This window comes from Bombus pyrosoma, linkage group LG6 (assembly GCF_014825855.1).
Source record: "Bombus pyrosoma isolate SC7728 linkage group LG6, ASM1482585v1, whole genome shotgun sequence".
NCBI lineage: Eukaryota > Metazoa > Arthropoda > Insecta > Hymenoptera > Apidae > Bombus > Bombus pyrosoma.
The window spans coordinates 6,420,661-6,438,042 of NC_057775.1; the positions used below are offsets into that span (position 1 = coordinate 6,420,661).

A 17,382-nucleotide genomic window follows, 5' to 3' on the forward strand; every position below is an offset into this window, starting at 1 on the left:
GGAGAATCTACCGGCTACTAATACGAAAAATAAGTCTGTTAGGCTCGAACACAATTGTGTCTTTCTTCCACGACAGAAAAACATTGTAACAGAAAAATATTGTCCGTCGCAGCAAGAATTATGAAATTACGTATCACCAAATTTGGTTACGGTATTTTCACCGAATTATAGCGTTACGTAACTTCCAAGAATCGTCGTGCGCGCATCAAGAAAACGACTCTAACGTTTCCGCCGTAACATCGTCGAAATTCTCTTTTCTTCTCGCTTCCCCCCCGCCCCTTCCTTTTCTTCTGTAAGACGATAATAGTCGTAAAGCAGGTTACGCGTCGCTCTTACGCCCGTAGGCACCAATGTAAAGCTCACCTCGTAACATCTAACTCGAAGGAACGAGTTACTCAACACGCTGGCTGATTGTTACGTGAGCGGTAGTTCTGTAACAAGGCGTTACAGCGTCCCTCATTACGAATTCGTTGGATCGAGCGTGAAACAAAACGACGTGACTTAAATATCGACGTTACGTCCGATAGCCACGACAGCTGATTTTCCGTTAGAGTTAACCCATGAAGGAATATGGATCAATTTCCACGAACACTTAATACGATCCCGTAACCGATGATAGAAGATCAGAGAGAGAATTCTTCGCTCTCCGTTCCTCGCAGATTTATGTAAGACTAGCGCAATTCTTTCTGCACCTGAATTGTAGGTAATTCTCTTTAGAATCACTCGTACAACCACTTTTTCCTCGTAGCTTCTTTTAAAATACTTCGGAAAACGAGAACTCTCCGAGTTCTGCGTCCTTTCTAATAAACTGAAGAATCTTAGTTTGATCGGAAGAAATTCAACTCGCAGATTATTCGTTTATAACGTTTAACAAGCGGAAGAAATGTCGTTTACACGTAATACATAAAGAAAAGACAAGAAGATAAAGGTAAGCTTCATTTCTTCGTGAAACGGAGATCATCGTGCGCCGTAAACATTAAAATTTATATTCCAGCTATTATAGTTTTCATGGTGCAGGAAATGCCGGTCGTATCTCACTCGAGACACGAAACAACCGAGAACAGTTTTGATACGCAACATTGTACCTAACACATCATCCTTCACCTTACTCCATTTATCTTCTAATTTTACCGTGTCTACTTGTTGCTTCACGGATTGGTTCTTGCCACGGAATCATGTCCATTGGTTCACGCGTGAACTTCTGTGACGTGAGAAAAAATACGGCCACGATTAAAGATTGGTCCGAATGAAAGAACTTGAATGAAAGAATTAATGGCTCTCGAAAAGTTTTCGTAATCCAGAGATTATAAAGTCGTATTCACGATGAGATTTTATTTTCGGAACTTTACCTTTGGAATCTTTGACAACCAGAATTTATTTGCTGCTACCTGGCGTTATTTAGAACAATGATTTAGCAAACTTTTAAGTAATGCACACACGCTACAAGTAGGTTTGTAGATAGAAATTATTTGAAATAAACAGCATATACATATACGTATGAAATATACATTCAATCTCATAAAGCGATCAATTTTCTCATTTCAATTATAATTATTTCGCATCTAAATTCCTAATAATTCTTGTTTCTATATCCCGGTCGAATTTTATTTTAATTCTGTCTATTTTTTTCAAACGTATCTAATTACATCATAAACATATTCAAACATTTCACAATCACGTTGACTGCATAGTTTAATCAGTCATACACTGTACCCTAATTCCAGGTACCGTGATCAAACGGTTCTTGTTCACATTTTAAATTCCATCCTTTCAAATACTCATGCAATATTATTATTATCACGTTTTCAGTGTGGGTCAATAGTACAGAAGGAACAGTTAGCTCGTTCTACCTATAGATACACAATATGTACTCGTTTCCTATAGGAATAAGTAACTGGTATGACACTTGTTGAGGTTCGTAGATGTATAAACAGAGAGACGGGCGGATAAATTGTAAGGTAGAAAATATATTTTAAATACAGAAGTGTAAGTACAAGTAGGAATATAATTTGAGCTGGTCCAGATCCGCGCGCTAGCAACGTTACCCTATAACTGAAAATCCCGAAGCCATCGCCGCCTGTCTACTGTCTATGGTCTGCCTTCGTCCCAGTCTTTTGTCTATACGCTGTGGATGGCTTCAGTGTTTGAGAAAACTAAAGAAACCAGACGTAGAGTTTTCTTAGATGTGGTGACCACTTCAACAACACTTAATCGGGATTTAGTGTTCAATTGAGTTCAAATTAGATTACGTATATAGGCTTTAGTTGCAGTCGAGGTTTTTATATAGAAACCTAGTAATTCAATAGCCGGCTTCTAATTCTTAATAAGCCTTAGAAATAAAAATGGCGTGCAATGACGTAAGTTTTAGGTATGCGAGTAATTAAGCTAACCTACCATTCGTAAAAATGTGGTTGATTCAGATAAGGTCATAACCGAAGAAGCACGCGTCCAGCAAGGACTGGACCAGCATTCCACGCATTATGCGTGTTCCATAATTAATCGCGCCACGCCCTTGCCAGAAGCTTCGAGGACTGGGTGCGTAATCTTATGCACACTACCGCGTATACGTAAACGCATTCAATGTTCAGGTTTCGTTTCTGAAAGTTTCGCTGAAGGAAGATTCTTCAACGTGAAAGACGAATGGCGGACGTGTTTCACGGATAAGAAATTTGGAAGGCATTTTTTTCGTAGAGGCTTGTGGAGTTGTGATCGTAGGGTTCAACAGAATAGTTGTATACATAGTATTTAACGTTACAGCTATGAAAATCGTCAAAACTGTTGGATTCTGATTTTTGAAAATACAACTACTGTAAATGCATCAACTGCTGAGTGAGAGTTGGCAAATTGCGAGAGAAGGAACTGTTGTTAGAATGAAAGTGATGCCTCGCTTAGACGTGATCAGTGGTATTTCATCTCGAAGAATTTCTCTGTTGAACATAAAAATTTCGTTCGATAAAAATAAATTTATTTGCGGATAATAAAACGTCAAACGAAGGAGATAGCGGGAAAATCAATACTATATGGGAGGACAAATTACGCAGGCACGAAACATGCGTCATATCCTCGCATCATCTTGTTTCGATTTATTCAATCGGGAAGTTAAAATGTTATCTATAAGGTCGTAAAATTGAAAGGTTTTATGTAATATACGAAAACAAGGAACAGAGAGTTAAACATTATGAAAAAACGATGACGATCGAAACACTGTTTTATACTTAATCGCTATTAACGCAGTAAACGAATATAAATTTTATTTTTTTGTTCGTCATTTTGAATGAAATTTAATAGCTCGTTGGAGCAATCGATTTGTACAAAAGAGTTTAAATTTCAATTCGATCATAAATAAAAACGAAAGGAAATCTTATATAATGCGGTAAGAACGTTCTGTCGAGAAATAAAATGTTTTGCATGCCATCCGTGTAAGGTCATAATCGAGACTATTCTTCTTTACTTATTACGAGTGATATTTTAAAGCATCGTATCGATATTTATTGAAGAGTAACGACGCAATTCACTGTTACACGAACTGTCACGTTATTCATCGCCTACCATAACAGGTACGGAATATCGTTTTGAAACTCTGTCGGCCTACAAAAGTGCTTGATAAATGAGAAGAACGTTTCTTCATCAAAATGTCGAGCTGTATTTGCAATTTCTCAAATAACACCTGCAATCGTTCGACTTTCCTCTTTCAAATTCTTTTCACTGTATATTCATAAAAAGTTGAAACGAAACACGAATATAGAACGAATATAGTCTCTCGGAAAAGTCCTTTCTTTTACGCGTATATGTTAGAAATTCATTGTTTTTAAAAATTTGTACTAATTATTTGAACTCTTTATCTCGTTATTTTATATTATAATTTTGCTTTCTATCGCGATGCGTCTTCATAATTGGCAAAATATTGGACAAATTTTAGATAATTACATACGCGGAACATTTGTTTATGAAAACTATGTAGCGATAGATTTTTATACCACTGCAATTTTCAATCAACGAAACGATAAATTACAATAGCTGCTTAAGAGACACTAATACACATAAGGTATGCCGTTACAATTGTAAAATTAAACAAGAAATTGGTTTATATTTAATATATTTCGGTATAAACGGTACAATTACACGGATTCATGGCCAACGAGTTTAATCGCAGCCATCGCATCGTTTCGATCGGCTCATGAATAGATTCATGAAAAGGCGAAAAGTTCGAAATCATTGCTCTGTGACTGGACTCGATGCAATACCTGAATGGCATTCGATTTCGTTGCAACTTCAAGCGAAACCCGTGTATAGCGTTACAATGCGATTGCGATGGATTTGTTGCCCAAGTTTCGTTCCAGGAGCTTGGTTTCTGTACAGCAACAGATTGCATGGCAATCCATATCGATTGCGTCGTTGATGTCCGATAAATTGTTTCTGCTCATTATCGGCCGCAGACCGAATCGAAGTTGCACGGGATAAGATACCAGCGTATCTGGTTAATTCGCGAATAATGTGCATTGTTTCTAAACGCCTATGACAGCGTAAATATCGTGCAAACTGAGCGTAGTTATTTCATGTAGTTAGTTCGCCTAAAGAACGCATTCCATGAATCAATCACTGATATGATAATTAATGTTAGTATCCACGTGTTCCATTATCAAGCAGAGTAAATACTCTATGTCGACAGTATAATTGCTATAAAATTAATGTTCCTTCAATGACGGATGAAGGCTTTTCTTCGGAAAATGAAATTCCATGGCTTGGTATTGCAACGAAACGAAGATTCATATTTAACACCGAATTAGTTTTGCAGCGAAACTCGGTATCGGTATAAAAGAATTCTCGATGATAATTGATCGCTTAAATTACACGGATTACCGATAGTTTGATAAGATACTCGGACTGTGTCGGATTAAATCTCCGATTAAATGGCCTTTAATAAAGAGACGAACAAATCAATAAAAGTATTACGTATATTCGATGAATCTTTGCTGCCAAGTAAGACGATATCGTGCATCATTGTATCTGTACAATGGATATAAAAAGATACGATTTGCTTAATTACGATGTAGTCAATCGCCTGGTACAATAAGATGAAAGAGGATACGAGAGAATTAATTGATCCTGTCTATAAATAATGAATGGAGTAAATTACGAGCAACTGTAGACGCAGGTTATGTGAGAGAAATCGTTTGTTGGTAGTAGGCATCGGCGAACGATAAAGGTCATTACAATGGCGTGAAGAGATGAAGATGTGCCGTAGGGTCAAATAATCGATAAAATCGTCGTCAAGGATGACACGGCGAGTAGGACCAACGTCCTGGAAGATTAATTTACGTAACCTCTCGGCTTTGTAACCTTTTCCATCCTTCGGTACGACTGAAAAGTTTACGGAGCCACGGAAATTCTTGCGAAATTGTAACAAATTTCTAGTCGTGACTACTGTTCGAAGAGGTTTGTACTTACGCTCTATCCAATGAGAATAACTCACGGCACCATTCAAATAGTAAAGCCGTATTTCACACCAAATTTGGCTTCCACTGACAATTATTTTCGTTTGTGTCGCGTTAAAACTTGCGAGATACGTCTGACAATCATCGATTATTTACTATGCATAAATTTTATTTCATTGATTTATATCTTCTTGTATTTATATAGACGATGCCTCGGGTTTCTTACATACAACGAAGCACAGAGACATATTTTAAGTTCTTCAAAGTTCGTTATGTAAGATAAGTATAATATAAGAAATGTATTAGAATAGCGTATGCCAATGAAAGATTATTTATTGGACGCAACAGAAAATAGTTACCTAAAAAATTAATACTAGAGCTAAGGTAAACTGCATACTTGTTAAATAATTCATAGAATAAAAATGAGAATATAATTAACTGTCGAGATATGTATTTAAATTAACTGTAGATCAGTATGTTACGTAATTATTCATTTATATGTATAATTGCGTAATAAATGATCAGTTAAGTATATTTTAAGATTAGTACATTTTATAAATAATTTTTACGTGCGCATAAAAATTCAAACGAAACAAAATTATCTTCGGTCACGTACCACATTTTTAATAATCGTTCCAGCCCTATTTTCCCGATGGAAGATAACATTGCGACATTATCTTTTTCCTCTTTGCGGTATAGATTACATAAAATCTCATACAATATTCAAATAAACAGTATTTCTTTTGCACTCTTGTCCTTCTCGAGCATTCTACATTTCCATAACAAAATTATCTACTCGGAATAAATTATATGCTAATCGAATCGTATAGGAATCGATCAAAAAGGATGAAGTATTCAACTTTTGAGAAATAACGCTTAACAATAACAGTAACACAGCATCGAACAACTTACCGTTAGATTCACGTAAGTTCTGCTTCCATTACGATATCCCAGAAAACATGTACCTGCCGTTAGTTGGAACTTTCAATTCGCGAGGCCGCTGAATGAAAATCGAGTTATGGGAAGGAAGTGGAAGGAAGTTGAAATTCAGAAACGAACGTGTCGTCTCAATTGCAAACTCGTCTACGATTCAAAGATCGAAGGTTCCCCTAACGGACAATGCCGAGCGATTCGACGTCCATTTGGTCGAGTTGCCAAGGATAGATCGAGGCAACGTCCTGTATCGCTTATGTAACGCGTGTACCGACACCACGACCGTGAATTTATCGATCCTACAGTTTATCGTCGACTTTGCTAATCTTCAACCGGCGATCCACTTCGCTCTTCGTCCGTGAAAGTGTCGTCGATTATAAAGGCAAGAATCTTCGCGGGACTGACAGGCGGAAGAACGATCTAATCAATTTGCAACAGCATAGACTCGTTCCTCGAGCGTGACATGTCAATTTTTTGGATCTTTACACTGCTGAACGATGCGAATTAAATTTCCTTTCATTTTGTCAAGTTGATCAATACGATGCTAATCGTCGGCTAATGCTAGATCGTCGGATATATTTAAAAAATTATCAAAGTTGTGATCTTTGGAAAGTTATCTGTTTATTAGGGCGGTGTAGCTTAGATTACAAGTGCTGATTAATTTCTCGATTTCTTAATTAGATACTTTCGTAATTGTAGGTGTTTTATTACTTTGTCCAACAGGTATTTCTGTTTCCAATTTTCTGAAAAACTTTACTTTTTTTTAATTCTGTCACTGTCTTCATAAACTGATGATACGAAATAAGGAGAAAAGTGAACTGAACAACGGACTATTCTGATGTTTCTGGTTACTTAACCGTTTGAAGTTATTAAAGCAGACTGCTACGAGAACTATTCTATAATGCATCAATTTGACTATGCAAAACGTTGGAGAAATTCGGCGAAACGAAATCCATGATCGAAGTAGGTCATTTTACATAATACACCCTGGCTGTTATTACTCATAGCTGGTTCTTGAGCGCGTAGGCGTTCGCGTGCTTTCATGGAACCCGAACAATAGATTACGGACATTTAAAGGAACAATAGAAATCGAGTTCATTATTCTCGCACGGCTGAAATAAAATTCGATAAAGAGGGGCGCAGCAAAGATATCGAAAGCCGTAGAAACACGACTCGATTGTTCGCTACACTCTCTTTACATATTGTATAATTTCTCGATGACATGATGTATCAATCAAGAACGCAGTTGGAAATGAGCATGGAAATGTTGAAATTGTTAGAAATTTTACGATACATATAGTTACACCTTGTCCACGTACGTTAATTAATTCTATACGTGTATAAGTAGAACTTTAGTTATCAAAGTACCGATTAACGAAATATCGATTAATGGAAAATTTTGAATAATTAGAAATTTAGTTGATTGCTTGGTAAACCTTGTAGAAGAAAGATTGGAGAACAATGAATTAAAGCTGAACAAAATTATCACATTTTTATTCAAAAGATTTTATTTCTATTTAATATTAATTTCAAGGTTTATAAAATTCAATCTATGATTTCATCTGGCCATGAGTCGCCAATAACTTATTGTAATGATTCATACAACTATAAACTGTCGATTTGAAAAGGGAAAACCCGCGTGATCAACGTACTACTGTATCTGCATACATACAACTAATTAACTTAAACGTTGTCTTTTCTCATTCATGTTCTTCTCGTACGCTTAAATTATACTATTGGAATTCATATTTATTTTCTTGTCGACGGTACTACATCACACGTGACAACACTCTTATTTTCTCAATTACTTTTATTCGTAGAGCTATATCACGGTCACAAACACAATGGGAATAATTAATTGGAATGCTTGTGAATCGTGCGGTTTCATAGTGCATTGATGGAGCAAAGCAGAGCACGACATTCTTTGCAAGGGTTTGTTAAAAATTAACACCGCTGAAGCGGATACACCCGACAGCTGATTAATTGCAACTAAATATAGACGCAACAATAATAATACGAGAAGCTCACGATTCATAGACGTATGCGCATGGCAATGGTTGCGTTGCAGAATGCAAACTTTCAACAGTTTGAACTTTCGACGTCGAGGGGAAGAAATTCACCGCGTATCAGGGCCAGTAAGAATGTCTCAAAAGCTTTTAACACGAAACGAAGGCAGTTCAGCAACGATATTTTGTACTTTACGAGAAATACATATTACTTTCTACTAATTATCAATACTGTCTTTCTTAATTGAAACTTTCCGTTTAGAATTTTGTCACTTTTCAAGATATATCGAAACATTTGAAATTTCCCATATTTTGTACTTTTTATTTTTATGTACACATGTGTTATTATTAACATTTTAAGCGATGCAAGAAATTGCCGAACTTTCCTGATTTGTAACATAAAGAGAAAATCTTTAAGACCAAGTATATATGTAAGATCATTTCTAAAAAAAAAAAAATTGAACGTAGATCAATCCGGTTATCAAGTATAAAATTGCCCGAAGTTTACAAGAATATTTAGTTTTCCTATTTAAACGTTCCGACAACAACGTGTTTACAACGACGAACTTAGCGCGGGGTAAAAACGTGAAACGGCATCGCTGCGATCAATGTTGCAGTTTACCTTGTTTTTGTTACGTTATTTTCCACTTCAGTGAAGAATTAATCGATAACAGCGGGTTGAGACCTGATCGGTGTTCATAAGATCCTATATCGAAGAAACTGTACGTAAGGAATGATAGGAATTTAATCGAAGAAAAAGAGAAGGATTTCGCGTCAGATAAATAAACAAGATTATAACGTTCAGTCGTAAACAGACAACGAATCGTCTCGATTCGTATACTTTAATCCCTCTAAACATCAGTTAGCTGCTACATAAATAACCTCGTATGACATTCGTACATTGTATTCATGTTTCCAAAACAAATCTTACTGCGGAATTGCGTTAGCTGCAGCATTTCGTTGCAGTAAGTCAGAATAGACTCTACACCGATTGAAATTGCTTGACGTACTAATCTAGAGAAACTTCCAATTTGAGTCAGTTATATAAAATATTTCAAGAAACGTAAATATAATCAAGTTATACTATAATACGTGTTTTACTCATACGTGGTTATTAAATGTATGCTCGTGTCAAACAGTTACTGGAAGCTGTGTAATGTTTAAAGTAACAATATTTATATTTTATGGTTTCAAAAAGGAAGATAAAACTCAATAGTCTTATTTCTAATATTTATTACAGTATTATTAGAAGAATAGAAAGAGTATTACGAAAATCATATGACCTTCGTTCGGGAACGTTACATTAAGAAAATGGCAACGTTCTAAAAATTGAAAGTATTCGAAAGGACGATCTAATATTCCGTTGTGTAAATATTTTCTGGGTCGCTTTAGCGTTTGCAGTTGTAAAAGATCAAATTAGATCATATCGTCCTTCTAAATTTCTACCGAAACCAACACATATACAACATCAGTGAAGTATTCATCGCAACAGTGTACAACGAATGTGGTGGAAAAAATTGTTCGTATGATAAATCGATCATAGCTGTTTCACAATTCAACGACGAGTCTGTCGTGTCATAAAATTAAATTACGATTCTTCGAAAGGAAAAGAAAAAAAAAAAATGAAGTTGAAAGTCTGTACAGAATTAGACACGTGTCGAAAAGGCGTTATCTAGAAATTAGTTAGGTACTTTTCAGGAAACAGCCAGAAGCAAAAAATTCGAGTTTAGCCTAATTAAAATTCACTCGACTCGTCGTACGTGCCTGAGAAGAGGCACGCGAAATATTGTAACGAATGTTCCTTGCGAAAATAAAGAGAAGAAACGTGAATGCAAAAAAATTGCGAACGAAGAAGAAGCAGGGAAGGGAGAGAGAGAAAGAGAGAGAAGTACAAAAAGGGAGAGCAGGAGAGTCTCGTAATATGGTAATGCCACACGTTCAGTGGGGCATAGACGTTACATAATGGTACATGGGAGTACGCGAGACATCGCGATACACAAACTGGCTGGCTATCAGAAACCTCGATGGTATTATGCAACAGACACACGAGTAATAAAAAATCGAGAACATCATTACGAAGGTGCACGGACATGATCTATAAATTAGATCATCGTTCGTGCTGATTCTGGACAATATCTTTGTAATTGTGTATTCTTTCGTTTCGCGAATAGAACGAACGGCAGAAAAAATAGCGAACGAGGGAAAAAGAGCAATAGGAAATGAATAATTTCGAATTAATAGAAGTGAAGCGGTTAATTGGAATCTCTCGATAACTGTTAATTAATCGTCGAGAAAACGTCTCAGACGTGACTAATTCATAGACAATTATCGTCGATGCGTCGTAGAGCGTTACGTCTCAATAACGGAGTACACAATATTTGCAGCAGATAAACGCGAGATTAGGGCATAACTTAGTCGCAACGAAGGCTTAGTCTGAATAACAAAAGTTTTATTTGATGCTTTTTTTTTTATCTAAATTCTCCTCTTTATCGGAACGATATTTGTGTTTGCATAAAGGAAGAAGATAACAGTACGTTGAAAACAGAAAACGTACAAAACAATGTCTGCGGTGTACTAATTTTTTCCAAAGTTTCCGAACGCTTACGTAAAGGCAATATATTATCAATAAGTTGGAGATAACCATAGAAGAAAACATTGTATCCCTGCGATACACAGTCAACGCGAATTCTATTCTCTTTCTTTAATTCTTCTTTTATTTGTTCCTCTTTTTCAAACGGACGACCGTCTACGAACATTCGCGGACAAATATTAAAAAGGACCGTCTGCGAGCCCATGATTGCCTTAATACACCGGTTTGACTCATAAACTTGTTAGTCAAATGAGGTCATCCGTTGATCAGTGGACGGAAAGTGATTCACTGACACTTAACGTCGTGTATGATGTAACTCAAGATAGCTGGAGACAATGATACAAAGTAGCTCCGAAATCATCCGTAAACTACCGCTAAATGGCGGTCTACGGTCTATAGAAACGCTGTAACAAAAAGTCAGGCATTTAAGGCAAGATAGTTTTATTTCTCCTTCTTTCTTTTGTCTCTTATCTGATCTCAATCTGTCACTACTGAAATATCATGCATCTTTTACATATGTTCACGCATATGCTGTATTACGTAAGAGCATATCTAATCAGTCATTCCCCAATTAACATTCATCGGGAACGACGATACATCTTTCCGAAAGAAAAGATCCGTCACGAGTATAATTAGTCGCCGTTGATAATCATTGCGATTCTGAACGCATTCGACTGTATTTCCCTTTTACGATCGTGTAATACGCAATCGAAAGCGACACATGTCACGCGAGTTCTCGCCGATTGCTCTTATCTCGAACGATTATCTTCAGTTTCGTAAGTCGGAACTGCAGCCCGATGTTCGAAATAGAGAAAGTTTGCAAAATTTGCAACACGCGTGATTCGTGCGGTTTATGAGACATTGCAGTTGATTTAAAGTATGTATTACTTCGTGCTGGGTTTTAAAATTGGCTTAAAAATAGTTTAAATTAGGCAGCGATTATTTATTAACAACATCGTATGGTAAATACCGTTTCTATGCAGACGTAGAAGAATTTCTAGCATTCACAAATTCGCTATTTTTGATAATTTGTCTGCTAGCTCGTGAAACTTTACGTTACAACCCCTACGAGATAACTAGCATTAGCGATCGTAGACATAACGTTACGTCAAAGATTCCCTCGTTTAACAGCATTCGTAGAGTCTAGATAATTTTATCATGTCACGTGACGATCCTTGATTTTCTTTATCAAAATACACATAGATATAGTTTAAATTGCATAGAATCGTATGTTTTTCTTTCAATAGCGCATTTATGGTACAAGTTTATAATTAAATTTCGAAGATTTTTTAAAGTCAAGTAAGAATAAGGATAAGTAGGAAAAGTAAATTAATTTTCGAAAATTCCTCTAAATAGTATCGCACCGTAAATTTACAAATAATACAGATATCCTCAAGTATCACGAATTCTTGTTTCGCGGATAAAATTTTTATCTCCACTGAAAATAACTTCCATCTAATTTTCTCAATTAGCGGTAATCATTTTCGCTGATATACCAAATCGCATCGATCAAGTAGAACAAAGATCAAGTAGTTAGAACAGTAATCATCGATAATAGCCTTGCCCGGCTCGATCGCGTACTCCCAAATCCATCCTCGTACCTTTTCATCTTTCGCAGATTACAAAGTAACCAAACGTTTCGACACATCGCCTTCTCCCAGTTCATCCTCTCGCGTGCTCCGGCGTCGTGGATCGCCCACAGCTCCTTCAAATCATGGTATTTTTGAGCGAGTCGATTAACTCTGATCGCGATCATGTCGCTGGCATTGCGAAATCCTCTTCTCGGAGTACCTAGGTACTCGCGGCGACGAAATAGGGAGCCCGCCGACTCTCACGGGAGCGCGTATCCTGGTACATTTCGTAATGGCAATCGCGAGGTTCGTCTACGAGGTCGGCTCGGTTCGCGGCACCTACTCGCGGTTAACCGCTCGCAGGTCGGCATAATGCACGCCGATTTCGTCACCGTCGAGCCTCGAACAGTCGACAATAGAAACGCGCATGAAAGGTTACGTGCAACGGATTCTGCCACGGCTGCTGGAACCGTTGCGGAGTCGTTATGAAATTCGAGGCGTTGTAATATTCTTCTGGAATGGAGTATTCTTAGGGTCTAAGGTAAAAGCTACCACGTCGTTGACTGAGATTCGGTATCAGGATCTTCGTTGTGGAGGAATCACGAACGAAGCGCAGATTCGAATTGGAACGGTCTGTAGATTAATTCTTCGATCCTTTGTTTACGAATTGCTTGAAAAAGAAAGCTACGATATAGCTTCGTTTATTTAGAACGAGATTGCAGTTAGGGCGTTCTTGTAAGATGAATTCATTTATTTGAGCGTGAACTTCTGATATTTAAATAGAAAAATCAGTAGGTAAAGACAGATAGAATCAGGGAATTCCAATTATGTAAACTGTTTATCTCTTGATGAGCTAAGATAACGAAGTTCTACCACACTCGATACGTTAGATAATTAACGTACTATTATAATTCAATTAATATGAAATATTATAATTCAATGAGAAAATTCGAAATATCTCGTATTCGCTGTTGGATAGTTTCGTAACAAGGCGTTTTGTCGACAATGTCGTTAAAATTGTACAAACAGAGTCGTGACGCAAGAAACGGGCTTCACGATCATCTCTACCCACGATCGTTTTTCTGAAAATATCAAGCGATGGCGATCGTCGTCTATTGTTTCGCGCCGAACACCACCCAATTGCAAAAGAGGGACAGGTCCGCGAGAAAATCTTGCTTGCAATCGACTTTGCGCCCTAAATGGCTTGCAACGGATCGTCGTAGGTACTCGAGGCATTTGACGATCGGTTCCATGCCGCGTTTAGCGCCAAGGAATAATTGCGGTTTCGCCGCAAACAGTTATCATCGAGATTATTGCAAAGATACGATTGTTTCTTCGGCCGAGGCAATTATCTAATCTCTAACACGGAGATGAGTGGCAAATTTTGTAGAAAATTGGTTTAGTACGTGTATTTGTTGCATGTTGCTCGTTTCGTTGCATCGAATATGTGGGTGATATAATTCGATTGTTTAGCGTTAGGAATTGGCGTTGCACAAGCGAAATACAATGTTGAAATGCAGCGTCGTTTAAAAAGAAACTATAAAATTTTTATGTCCGCTACCTTGTAATAATATCTGTTTTTATGCTGCAATATCTGCTTGGATAATTGGACATATGATTCATTACTTGTCGTTATTTATTATATGCTGTAAACTTCTTTCCGGGTTTGATTAGCATAAAATATGTTATGAAAATGAGTTATACCATCTGTTTGGTTAACGTTAAGAAGAAACTGTTCCAACAGAAATTAATTTGATTCGATCGAAGAAGCCATAATGCGAACAAAGCTTAAATCAATGTATCGAGAAAAAGATCTATTTCTAGCGAATCATTATATGCATACATCTAAATTCATTAACTACCCACGTATTGATTAAAAAGTAAGAAATCTGCTATTCTCGTATCGTACAGTTGATCTTTCCTCAATTTCGTTTCAAACTACGAACCTCGTCTTTCATAGTTTCATAATTTCTGTTTTTTACGCCGTACGAAAATCTCCTTCTTTTATTCTCGTGTCAAACGGCACGTCTGTTTCGCTGTTCCACAAAACTCGATCGTAAAACGTTACTTGTTGTATCTGTTCGTAGGGCGACGATGCGTTTGTAGATACAGAGATGACTGTGGCCGCGTTGCCGGCCATGATCATACACGGGGTTGTCTAATTTTACCGCGACCCCCAGCTCTGCATTACATAAATTATTTCGTAAGCGTGAAACTGGAGTTTTACGATCCCTTCGTTCTAAAAAATCATCCTCGCCGTGGCTCCGCGCGTGGTTCCAGTCGCTCTCCAATTTACCTATCGCTTTTATCTCTTTTCTTTTTCAGAGGAAGATTTGCTCCATCGCTGTAACATCGTGCGTGGCACCATCGTCGACTCGCTTTGATGCACGTGGATAATCAATTCCGTTGTTCGAGGAACACTGCTAACAGAGAACGCGCTACCACCACGATGATAGCGCCACTTTCATGGCCGAGCTCAGGTCAAGGAGTGAGTATAGGTTTTCTTCGGGGAAACGCTAATTTATTCCATACTCGAAAATGTATTAGGTCGTGTTACGGACGTACTTATCTAACGGCAATCTCGTTTCTTTAAACCTCCGAACGATTTCCTTTTATTTTCCTAAAGATTAGAAAATTGAAAGAGGGAAAAGAAACAGCCGAATTGGATCGAAAATAAATGAAAGACAAAATTATTTAATTTTGAAGATCGTCGCGTGGAAACATTTCTATTAACAGAGATCTGACTTTACGTTGATATGTCATCGTTAGTAACAGTAATATCGCATAGTAGGAGATATATCGCAAAAGTAAAAATCTAGTACAGAGTGTAAACAACAGCGTTTCAAAATTTACAACCGAAACTTAGTATTCGTAAAAAGTACAACACGTAGTCTCCTGTTAAAGATTTTAAGAAAAGAAAGTGCGCTTTACATAACGCAACCGGAATTCGTAAGCCTAAAAATAGAGTCTTATCTAGGGTTCCTCAGGTTCACCAGTGTGTTACTGTCTTCCACTTATCAGATAGTATCCCGTAAACGTAAAACCAGTTCCTGCGTTGCTGTTTGCCTCCATGTTGAGACGATCGTGATCGTTTCGTGGTATCCACCGATCGATATGCCTCATTGCGGGTAACACAATGTTAATTTTCAGCCGACACGTTCTTGCCAAACGACTGGTTGCGTTAAGGATTCTGCAATGCGGGGGAATTAACGCAACGACTGCCGACGTCGACAAACGCAATTTCCCGTCGCTGGCGGTTAAACAGCACCGTGACATATCATATCAGTAGAACAACGTGGAGCCGTATCCTTGGACGAGTTGGCTAAATAGACTGTTTATAGAGTAGACATAGTGTTTTGAATGTTCTACGCGTTGCTAAGATAAGCAGAACAAAATCGATTTTGTCGAAGAACGATAAATTTTGATTGAGGTTTCGTGAAATTAATGTGACAGTATGACATTGGCACGAAGGAAGTTCATAATCGACTTCAAGGGAATTGCTCTGAATTTACTGCATTAATTTTCTCTTTTCTCATGCTTGATGCTAATTTGAAACTTTTTTGTCGCATGTGCGATAGTTTGGTTAGAGAAGTTGTGTGTTAAGGAAATTAGATTTTTGCCGATGATAATGGTTAAAAGTTTCGTAACTGAAACTGAAATTTTTCTTACGTATTGTAGTTATTTGCTTAGATCAGATTACGATACCGTGTTCGTTCTACGCGATTCCAATAAATTTTACATTTTAAGTAAATTTTATAAATTCAATAAATGTTAGATTTTTAATTTACTTCGACGCTCGTATTAACGATATTATCTTTTAACGTATGAATTTCCCATTTTCTATTTTATTCACTTTCTTCACTTGGGTAAAATACTCGTGTTACTTGCGCGATCATTTAACAATTATCTTCGTCGTTCCTTAAAATATCACCCACTTCGCACAATATTTTTCGCTTTCGTTTCGAATAAAATCTTCATCGATGTTTGATCTTTCATATTCGATGTACACGATTATCTAACGATTAATATCGCGATACAGTACATCATCGCGAAAGTTTCTAGTAGAAACGCTAATATTCAGCGTTCTGCAATGCGTCCGATTCAAATGTCGACGGAGAAAGGCGGGTTTTTCGAGTGCCTGGCCGTGACCCGTTTCGAATTACATAAGCGAGAGCCGGCTCTATCTTGGCCCCAAAGTCGACTCGACCAGGATCGAGCGAACGAACGAACGAACGAACCAAACGTGTGGGGTGAACATCCAGACAAGGTCAGAGTCATACGATCGAACCACCAGGATGCACTTGCGGTGCAGCCTGCAAAATGCGCATCTACTCGATTTCTTCTTTCCTTTCTGCTCGCGTGCACACGCCTATCCCCAGACGTAGCATTGATAGCGTCTTTGTTTGGCCAAACGGGTGTCTATTTTAATCCTACGCAACGTCTTCGTGCCACTGAAATTAAATTGAAATTAAAGATGTTCCAGTATTTGGTAGAAATTGAAACCGAATTTCAAAATGTCTGAAACTTAAACCGAGTGAAACTGATTTCTTTAAAATAAGTTGAGAACGTGATTTACCGGCTATTCGTTAAACAATATGAAAAATATTATTGTTCAAATGAATTGGATTAATTCTTGAAGAAGTTGTTACTATCATTTTGCGTGTGATAGCAAATTTTGCCGCAGAAAATCTATTAATTATTAATTACTTATTAACACTATCGATAATCTCAATGTGATTTTATTGCAGTCCATAAATGTACAGCTAACGAATCCATCCAATATTGTAATTTCGATCGATATTTCAACGTTACTATCGAAACATGTCCGTTCGTTCGCTAACGAGGAG

At 37.3% G+C, this 17,382-nt stretch overlaps 1 long non-coding RNA gene across 1 annotated transcript in view; it reads left to right on the top strand.

Annotated features, from left to right (window-relative positions):
- LOC122568567 overlaps positions 1-16,568 on the top strand; it is a 25,590-nt gene extending 9,022 nt beyond the window's left edge. The window contains exons 2-3 of the long non-coding RNA XR_006317127.1: positions 14,861-15,023; positions 15,686-16,568. This is a non-coding gene — a long non-coding RNA (uncharacterized LOC122568567). The remainder of the gene's footprint in view (positions 1-14,860; positions 15,024-15,685) is intronic.
- Positions 16,569-17,382: the final 814 nt, after the last annotated feature.